The sequence below is a fragment of the Cupressus sempervirens genome, chromosome 3, assembly GCF_028749045.1.
Source record: "Cupressus sempervirens isolate cs-2001-9-10 chromosome 3, ASM2874904v1, whole genome shotgun sequence".
In the NCBI taxonomy this organism is placed as follows: Eukaryota; Viridiplantae; Streptophyta; class Pinopsida; order Cupressales; family Cupressaceae; genus Cupressus; species Cupressus sempervirens.
Genome location: NC_143120.1, coordinates 752303214 through 752311732, shown reverse-complemented (window position 1 = coordinate 752311732; position 8519 = coordinate 752303214). Strand labels below are relative to the sequence as shown.

Sequence of the window (8519 nt, the reverse complement as noted above, 5' to 3'; positions counted from 1 at the left end):
GCTGTGCTAGGTTAGCTTACCTCCTGAGCTTCGCTTAAGGGGGGGTGTTAGAGTAATTATTTGTTTGCACTTATTAATTAAATCACTTTGATTTAATTAATTAAGTTGCCTATTACTCTATTTTTCTTAAGCTATCTTGTAGGTGCATTATTAATTAATTATTAATTAATAATGTGCAACCTAGCTTTTTAGTTTAGGGTTTCTATCTCACCTTTATAAGGTTGAGACTTGTACTTATTTCATTATCTCTTATGCATTTTTCATTTGAGAGCAACTTTTCTTCTATCTCCATTTTTTAGCAAACCCTTGCCTCTTCTCGTCTTTTTCTTCCGTGACAGGTTTTTGCATGCAGGGATTCGAAGGCTTTGTGGATTTGATTGGCTTATTTGCTCAAATCCTACAACTATTCCAATTATTGGGCCTTTCATTGCCATTTTCTAGAGTTTCCAATAAATCATTTATTTTACATAATAATCACTTATGCTTTTAATATTTTACATCGTAAAAGTCTTTAATTCTCTTGTTAATATCTCTAACATTATAGCTATGACTTGACCACTACCTTGATATGCTAGGCACTCTCCTCTATTTTCACAACTAAAATTCATTGAAATAGTTTCTTATATAGACCTAGTTAAATATAAAAATGGATGAACAATCTTCTTCTAATTCCTCTTCTCAAGTATTATATAGTTAATTATAAGAATGTTCAAATTAATGCACCATTCATTTCCTTTTTATACAATCTCTCATAAATAATTTATTTTACATAATGATCACTTATGCTTTCAATATTTTACATCTTAAAAGTCTTAGACTCTCTTGTCAATATCTGTAACTTTACAACTCTAAGTTGATCACTACTTTGATAAGCTAGGTAGTAATGTTTATTTTGAGAACTACAATTGCTTGAAATAAATTCTTATATAGACCTAGTTAAATATAATTTTTTTTGACAATGTTCTTCTAATTCTCCTTCTTAACTATTTTATCATTAACTATATAAGTCTCTTTAAATTAATAGGTGCTTTATCATTTTTTTCTAGAATCTCCATTAAATCATTTATTTAACATGGTAATCACTTATTGTTTAAATATTTTATATCTTAAAAGTCTTAAACTCTCTTGTCAATCCCTAAATTTAATACAACTATGACTTGATCACTACCTTGATAAGTTAGGCACTCTCATCTATTTTGAAAACTACAATTCCTTGAAATAGATTCATATATAGACCTAGTTAATTATAAAAATGGTTAAAAAATCTTCTTCTAATTAAATTTTCAACTATTGTATCATCAACTATAAGACTATTCAAATTAGTAGACCTTTCATCGCCTTTTTATACAATCTCCCATAAATCATTCATTGTCAAAGTTATCATATCATACTTCAATAATCTTAATTACTCTGATTATATAATGGAATTGGCAAGGCATTAGAAATTGAGACCATACATCTTTGCAAAACTCATTTCCTAAAATGAAAAATGAAGATTTTAAATGAAATCTAACATAGTGGTTAACAAACATACAAACAACTTAAGAAAAGTAGAAATATATTATTTTTTGTAATTTATTGATACCAGAGCCTTAAAAGACAATATGTAAACTCATGCAAGGGTTTTAAAATAAAAATATGTTAATGTTTTATCCTTTATTAAAGAAGATTTATTTTATATCTTAATACAATAATACTATAAATGGAATACTTGTTGTGCATCGTGCATCAAAATATCATAGGTTTAAACTATTCTCCTTTTGGAAGGTGATTTATCTACTGGGAAAATTAGAATTTCTATCTAATTCTTCTGTAAATTATGTAGCCTTTGTTATGGGAAATTTGTATCTGCAAACTTTGGCCAAATTCTCTCTCTCTCTCTCTCTCTCTCTCTCTCTCTCTCTCTCACACACACACACACACACACACACACACACACACACACACACACACACACACACACACACACACAAACACACACACACACACACACACACACACACACACACACAAGCACTTGAAATTAATTCTACTTGGTAATAATGAGCTAAAGGTAGGTGCATGGTTTTCTCATTGTAGAAAAAGATTAACTAAAGAAATTTGAATAGTATCATAATAGATAAGATTAGTGGAGAAAAGATCTCCATTGAATGAATATGCAATTACACTACCTCTATTTATAAAGGGCTTTAACAACTTCTAGAATATGAAATGATAAACCTGAATTAAATTCTATTCTAACTTACTCTACACATGAATGATTGCATGAGGAGGTGGAGATGTAGTCAACAAAATTTTAGAGACTGTGTAGATTAGAGCTCAACAAATTCCTATTCATAAGAGACAATAAATATGAACCATTAGTTTAGTTGTAACTAATGGTTATGTGGAAACTAATTATGCCTACAGTCCTCCTTAGCTTCTACAACTAATGACTGCATGTTTGTGGGAGAAATTCTTATACTAAGAAATTGAAATAACTACCCCCACATAATTCAAATAGGATGAATCCCAACATTAATTCTACTTAGGTACCCATTTACAAAGTAAATTTTTATTCTCCATTATCATTATCACTTTGGAAAAAAAATGATCCTCTTGTCATTATGCTTTGGTTTTTTAACTGATTCGCCCATAACCATTTGGGATTTCCTCCAAAAAATGAAATTACTTTACTTTTAGGGGTTTTCACCCAAACAAGTGTTTTTGGCATACCAAAAACCTTTTGAATACTTGATGCAAATAACATTCCAATGATGGGAAAACCATTTTTGAGCTTTTATGAAATTTTACTTTTCATGTCCATCTTCCACTAGTCAATGATCTCATTTTCTCAAATCATTTGTAATCCTTCTTGAGAGTACACACTTTAATATAATTGTATTATTTCTCACATTTGAATATTTGAATTTATACAAGACTTTGATCATACCTGCAATCTTATGCCAAATTAATCCAATATAGCTCCATCCAAAGTTCAATTTTAAGAAATTTTATAAAATTATTTTTACAATCTCTATTCCAACATATCTTTTCACAATGACTTTTTAAACCACAAAAAATGTGTAGATGTAGATCCCAACACTTGTCTTTCATATTTATTTTCCTATTACAATTTGAACATTGCATATATATTATTTACATTGAACAAATTATCTTGCACCAAGATTATCATTTCTTTTATCTTTTGTTTATCATAACCATTGATACTTTGGTCTTATTGTTAGTTCAATAGTTTCTCTAATAGTTTTTTCAAATTTTTCCCAATCCTTTGCCTTTGGAACCCATTTTCTTCATGATATTTGAACAAACATTCTTATTATTATAATTGATAGTATTTGATGCACTCTATTTTCATATTCTTTCTTACATTATTTATGACAAACAACTTCATCATAGTTATAGTTATTAGTGGTAAATCGAAATCATCTATAGTAGATGAAACATCACATATTGATTTTCTCTTCGAGCATAATTTTTTCAATGTAAGTAATTGGTTTAATTCATCTTTTAATGCATCATTATCCTCTTCTAATCTCTTCAATTTTATCTCTAATTCTTTATTTCTCTTCTTTATATCATAAAAAAAGCTTTAACTTTTGTTCTAGCTTTTCATTTGCATCTATGTAAACACAAATATCATTTAAAAATTTACTCCTTTCTACTCTCATATTATTGCTTAATTTTGTGACTTCTTCTTTCAAAGAATTATTTTCACAAAATAAACTTATATTATCTTTCTTCACTTTATTTACTTCTTCTAAATTATTTATGGAAAAAATTAAACATATATTCCTTTAACACTCTTTAAGCTTGCTTCCCCATTGCAATTAATTCACAAATAATATTTTCTTTGAATTTCCAATAAAACAATATATTTACCTTACATAAACAAATCACATATGATGGTGACAGTTTCACATTTTTTCATCTATTCCTTTAAAAATTCAAATGTAATCTTATTTGACATTATCGCCATATAATTTCACATATCTTCATCTATTCCTTTAAAAACTGAAATGTAATCCTATTTTACATTATCATCATCTCAATAATAGTAGACCAAACTCTATGACATCTTCTCTACATTAATGAACCATGCTAGCATTAATAAGACAAATAGTTGTACCTCTAACAATTTATTCTCCTCTTAATGCAATAATATATGGAGATAACAACAATCTATCTTCCATTCTACTCTACAATCTCTTTCCAAACATTATTTATTCTCCTTTACGTGTAGCTAAACAAACACAAAAATCCATTCCTTTTGGCTTTCCAAATAATCAAATGTTTTCTTTTTTGATGGTGCTCAATCAAAGCTAACATGCGACAAAAAAAATCAGAACTTCACACAAACAAGTTCCATCACAACCCAAGAGTCATAAATTCTCTAATACCATATAGAAAAAGATAAACTAATGAAATATGAACAACAACATAATAGAGAATATTTGTGGAGAAAAGATCTTCATTGTTTGAAAATGCAATTATATTGTCTCTATTTATAGAGGGATTTAACATATTCTAGAATGCAAAACTTATATTCTAACTTACTTTACACATGATCAGTGGCATGAGGAGGTGGAGATGTAGTTAACCAAATTTTACAGGAATGACAGATTAGAGATCAACAAATTCCTATTCATAAGAAACAATAAATATGAACCATTAGTTTAGTTGTAACTAATGGTTAAGTGGCATCTAGTTATTCCAACACTAAACAATAATTTTAGATTCCTGGCACACACTACAAAATTAAAAAACTTTATTATTAGTTTTCATTGTGAACATTGTTAAGTTCTCTACTACACTCTTAGCGACTAGTAAATGTTGTGCCTCATAACTTTCATCATCAAATTCATCTTCTATATATATTCTTCATCAGTTTCCTCATATTCTTCATGCCTCCATGTCCACCCCTAAGGGTCTTAATTGACGGTAATTTATCTCTTATTAGAATTTGTAATTGATTATTTTATTCATGCACACAATTAGGAATAACTAAGATCCAAACAATTAGGAGTGATAGTTAGTTATAACCCAAAATTATTTAAACTTTACAAAAAGGTCAATGGAAAGTAAAAATATGTAATTTGGAGTTAAGTCTATAGTAATGTATCCAGTTTTTGTATCAAATATTTTCATAGTTTGGGAGTTCTAGAAATTTATCATACATCTCATACGATGATTATTTTTCTTATAAATGAATCTCTATGTAATCAATTTCATTGATCAATAGAAAACAAGAGCTGTAGGGTAGCCAAGTGCCTACCAAAGATTGGTAAGAGAGTTTTTGTTTTGCTCCATTTTCTTTTGAAGAAATAAAGGAAAGGAAATATAATGATTTAATTTCAAGCACTAAGTTTTAGAAGGCTAGTCATTTATTTCATCACAAGCCAGGCCATTCATATTTTTGATAAGAAGAAGAATCTTAGGATAAGAAGAATAACCATGGAAAAATTATTGATGCAAACAATTGTCAAACATCAAATTAATCTTTTTTAAGCCTAAGAAACATAGCCAGTGTGTGGAGAGCATGGTCTACTCATGTAATTAGCTTATAGACATAGACTTACACTCGAGACATGAAAGCTATACTCAAAATGCTAGCACTAATAATATATCCTCATGATGTCTCTTTTCATGCTATACAATGTCTTGGTCATGGTGTAAGACTAGCTTAATCTTCTTAGGTAAATAGATTATAGAGAAATATTGTTGCATATGGGACATAATTTTGTGCCCATTATTTAGATGGTGTAGGCATATTTTTACATATGAAATATGGAAGTTATAATAAAGACACTAGTTCTTATTAAAATAGCTTGGATTAAGAAGATGTTACTTGAGGCAAAGTCACATTGATGCCATGGGCTATCCTAATTACAATGCTAATTAAAGTTTTCCATGCTTAAAACAAACTCTATTTTGAGTTTACAAAAAATAATAATTTTAGTAAATGCCAATGATTTAAGCTCAAACGATATAAGCCCTAGAAAAATATTTTAGAAATGACATAGTGGACTCAAACTAAGCCCATCATGTAAGTTATTTCAAAAATTACTTGCATTAAACATGAGCCAAACTTCACTACGCAACTCAACACTAAATTCTAGCAAGCTTTAGATACTATGTTTGTTCAAAATACTATTTATGATTTTAAGATCACAAAAGTGGAGGAATCAAACCTTAGATTGAACATAATATGTGTCAAAATGGAGAGCACCCAAAACCTACAACAAATTAAGGAGAAAAGCATCTCTCCTAGGACAATGTATCTGTATTGAAACCTTACCTTGTTTGGTGAGAGAAACCAAGGGTATATGCACTGAGTTGTGGTTTTTTTTTTTTCATTTTTGAATATAGCGCATACACACTATAGCACATATGCGCTATGGCTTGGGTGACCAAAGCCATAGCCCAAGCCATAGAGCGTATGCGCTATAACACATATGTACTTTAAAAAAAGTGAAATTATATAAATGGGCTGCATACCCACAACCCATTTATTTTATCTTAGTTTTTTGGCTTCTTCCAATAGTAGCATGTACGTGAGTTGGACAAAATGAAACTTTTCACCACCCGCCTTGCTAATATGCCTCCTCATCGATAAAATTCAAGATCATGCCCACACCCACTCCCATGTCGTATGTGATCTAAACTTCATTTTGCATTGTTTGATACATTTTTCATATTGTTTTGTAGGTTTTAAATATTTTTTTGTGGGGTTTTACAATTTTTATTTAGTTTTGTTTATTTATTTAGATTTCAATTAATTTTTTATCAGGAAATGTCAATAATCAATCAGCAAATCCACAAGAACCTCAAAACCCTCAAGAACCTCAAAACCAAAACCCTCCCCAAGAAGAACAACAAATTCCACAACCTAAACCAATTGCAAGACCTCTACCTGGCACACAAGAAAATATAATAAATGAAATAGAAAGAGGCAAAAATAAATTAGAAGGACTCATTGGTTAGTTGAAAGAATCTGGACAAACCAATCCAATAAGGGCTCAATTGGAATCATCCCTTGAATCCATTAAGACCCAAATAGCCTCAGTTAGTGGTTAGTTAGATATTTGGTAGGCTAAGAGGGATGAACAAAAAATATTTTATGTAAATAAATTCTCATATGAAGATGTTAAAAAAAAAGAAATACCAAAAGGTAGAATATGTGCATTATTTAGAAAACCCGGTGAGCAAGATACTATTAGAGAGGGTACTAAATGGTTCCCCATCCATTGGTGCATACATGATGCTATTAGAAATAATTGTTGGGATAGGTGGTGGATGGTTTTTGATGCCCCTCCTTGCAACAATCATGAGGTCCCTATGTATTTTTTGAAGAAATTGTATTGTGAGTTTGGGGAGATCCCCAATGATTTTGATATATTAGACTTCTAGGGTAGAGGTGGGGGGTCCTCATTTGAGAGGTCAGGAGCACGCCGTGACCTTAATGTAGTTAGGGCACTTGTGGTCAAGCCACAACATGAGCATGTGACTATTCCTTCAATTGTGAAGGAACATGTAGAGGCTAGCGATTTAGGGACCATTAATGCTTTGACACAGACCCTCATCCATTGCATGAGCCCATTAGTTGAGGGGGAGCCTTCCACATGCCATAGTCACATGTGCACTTCATGCAGATCCTTATGCACATTTAGCACTCATGCTAGAGATGGTGCAGATGATGGGCTCGTCACTGATCAGTTCCTGAACAAGACATTTGGCATTGACACATAGGTAAATTACAATTATAATTTACTAATTTGATCACATTTCATATGTATAGTGAATGATTAATTAATTTGCATCTATTGACATTGTTCAAAATTCAGGGTCAGAGTGTGGCAGGCCTAGCAGTGATCCTCTAGCCCCATTTTTTGTCCCATCCACGAGTCCAGAGGTATGTATCAATTTAATCATTTAAATTAATACATATATTTATTAAGTAATCATATTAAGGATTGACAAAAAAATTTATGAATGTGCATTAGTTCTCTATAGGACCGTCAACCTTTACTATGGACTCGAAGCATAGACATCATATGAGCTACATACAGGTACATTTGTTTCATGTTAATTTAATTCATTTGATTATATTTTTTTCATGTTTCATGTTACATGTAACGTATATTGTATGACATGTAGCTCATGACGTCAGACACTCCTCCTCATCTTCAATAGTCCGTCAATCATGAAGTGGCCGCAGCTATGGCTAGCTCACAGCCATTGACTGAGGTATGAAATAATTTTCTAGTTTTTAGTTGTTTTTTATAATAGTTAGTATCAAAATTTCTAATTTTATTTATAAGTAATTATATTGATTGAATTTTTGTAGGGTTTCATTATGCCTGATCATCCACGAGCCTTCGAGGTGGACTTACAAAGCAACTATTTGATGGCAGTTTGAGGTCTACTTTTTTTGTATCATCTTGAGTTAGAGAAGAGCCTTAACAAGAGTCTAGACAAGTGTGTTAGGAGGACCCTATCATCTCCACCGTCTCCCTCCA

General features: G+C 30.7%; 1 pseudogene; it reads right to left on the bottom strand.

The window, feature by feature from the left end:
- Positions 1 to 6185: 6185 nt before the first annotated feature.
- The window catches only part of LOC149569007 (transcription factor GLABRA 3-like), a 207433-nt pseudogene continuing 205099 nt past the window's right edge, over positions 6186 to 8519 (bottom strand).